Genomic DNA, 2,692 nt, shown 5'->3' with positions numbered 1-2,692 from the left:
CTGGAACTGGAAGCCAACCATGACTTTCTTAAACAGTTCCCAGCCCTGCAACACAGTTTCTAATTTGCCTTTCTTTTCTCTTGTTGACAAGAGAATGGTGTGTCCTTACTATATTCTCAAATTATGCAGCCTATCTATATGGAACCTACTTCCTTCATAGTAATTCCCTAGAGATTCCCCAAACCTCCTGCTTCTCTACAGATCATGGATTCATCAGCTGTCGTCCTGAGATCACCCATCTCTGCTTGCTAGAGTAAATCTACTACTTCTCAGATCCAATGGCTTCCAATTTTTCATTTCTGTACTTTGTCCTCTCATGAAAGAACTCCTCAGTTATTGGACATTTCTCAGTTGATTCACATCTAAAAAGGTCTTTATTTAATTCTCAAACTTGACTGATTGTTTGCTTCAGTTCAGTTCAGTTCCTCAGTTGTGTTTGGCCCTGAGATCTCATGGAGTACAGCACACCAGGCTTCCCTGTCCATCACCAACTCCCAGCGCTTGCTCAAACTCATGTCCACTGAGTCGGTGATTCCATCCAACCATCTCATTCTCTGTAGTCCCCTTTTCCTCCTGCCTTCTCCAGCACCAGTGTCTTTTCTAATGAGTCAGTTCTTCATGTCAAGTGGCCAAAGAATTGGAGCTTCAGCTTCAGCATAAGACCTTCCAATAAATATTCAGGACTGATTTCTTTTAAGATTGACTGGTTTGATCTCCTTGCAGTCTAAGGGACTCTCAAGAGTCTTCTCCAACACCACAGTTCAAAAGCATTAATTCTTCAGTGTTCAGCTTTCTTTATGGTCCAACTCTCACATCCATACGTGACTACTGGAAAAACCATAGCTTTGACTATATGGACCTTTGTTGGCAAAGTAATGTCTTTGCTTTTTATTATGCTGCCTAGGTTTGTCATAGCTTTTCTTCCAAGGAGCAAGCGTCTTTTAATTTCATGGCTGCAGTCACCATTTGGTTTGCTTAGGTATTGAATATAGTTTCAAAATAAATGATCCAGACTTCTGGTTTCAGTTCCAAAATTTAAAGAGCTTGGAGGTCATCATTCTTGTCCTTATAACAGGAAAAGAGCTGAAACACTGAAAATCATGCTTTTCTCAGACCCATTAGAGAATTGAGATCTCAGGGCAGATTGCTACTTGCTACTCGTGCATCTGGAAGGAATGGTGAATCTAGAGCTAACACCTGTTTCCATAGAGCAGGAGTCGCTGGAGCCTTAAACTGGTAGAGACAATGACGTGGTAATTTGGATGATTTGCTGGAGACAATGTAGAACAGCATGAAGTGGAAACCTCCTAGAGCCTGCAGTCCAGCATGTCCTCTTCCACAATCATGGATTTTACTTCTAGGGACCTCACCAGGTGCTCATCATGAAGAACTAAGAAAGATCCCTTGGTGACGAGAAGAGGAAGGGAAAAGCAAACATTGGAAGATGCCCAAAGCAAACTTTGGAAGATGCCCAAAGCTGTCTCTATAACAAAGACCTACTATCCAAGGGGAAAGATGTCATCAGAACCTTATAAAACCTAGGTTAAAGGCATTTACACACTGCCACCCCCACTAGGAAAGATATAACCATCTGAATGCAGAGTTCCAAAGAATAGCAAGAAGAGAAAAGAAAGCCTTCCTCAGCAACCAATGCAAAGAAATAGAGGAAAACAACAGAATGGGAAAGACTAGAGATCTCTTCAAGAAAGTTAGAGATACCAAGGGAACATTTCATGCAAAGATGGGCTCGATAAAGGACAGAAATGGTATGGACCTAACAGAAGCAGAAGATATTAAGAAGAGGTAGCAAGAATACACAGAAGAACTGTACAAAAAAGATCTTCACGACCAAGATAATCACTATGGTGTGATCACTGACCTAGAGCCAGACATCCTGGAATGTGAAGTCAAGTGGGCCTTAGAAAGCATCACTACAAACAAAGCTAGTGGAGGTGATGGAATTCCAGTTGAGCTCTTTCAAATCCTGAAAGATGATGCTGTGAAAATGCTGCACTCAATATGCCAGCAAATTTGGAAAACTCAGCAGTGGCCACAGGACTGGAAAAGGTCAGTTTTCCAATCCCGAAGAAAGGCAATGCCAAAGAATGCTCAAACTACCACACAATTGCACTCATCTCACACGCTAGTAAAGTAATGCTCAAAATTCTCCAAGCCAGGCTTCAGCAATATGTGAACTGTGAACTTCCAGATGTTCAAGCTGGTTTTAGAAATGGCAGAGGAACCAGAGATCAAATTGCTAACATCCACTGGATCATGGAAAAAGCAAGAGAGTTCCAGAAAAACATCTATTTCTGCTTTATTGACTATGCCAAAACCTTTGACTGTGTGGATCACAATAAACTGTGGACTGAAAGAGATGGGAATACCAGACCACCTGACCTGCCTCTTGAGAAACCTGTATGCAGGTCAGGAAGCAACAGTTAGAACTGGACATGGAACAACAGACTGGTTCCAAATAGGAAAAGGAGTACGTCAAGGCTGTATATTGTCACCCTGCTTATTTAACTTATATGCAGAGTACATCATGAGAAACGCTGGGCTGGAAGAAGCACAAGCTGGAATCAAGGTTGCCGGGAGAAATATCAATAACCTCAGATATGCAGATGACATCACCCTTATGGCAGAAAGTGAAGAGGAACTCAAAAGCCTCTTGATGAAAGTGAAAGAGGAG

This window comes from Bison bison, unplaced genomic scaffold, assembly GCF_000754665.1.
Source record: "Bison bison bison isolate TAMUID 2011002044 unplaced genomic scaffold, Bison_UMD1.0 scf7180017864180, whole genome shotgun sequence".
NCBI lineage: Eukaryota > Metazoa > Chordata > Mammalia > Artiodactyla > Bovidae > Bison > Bison bison.
Note: the sequence above shows the minus strand (reverse complement) of the source record.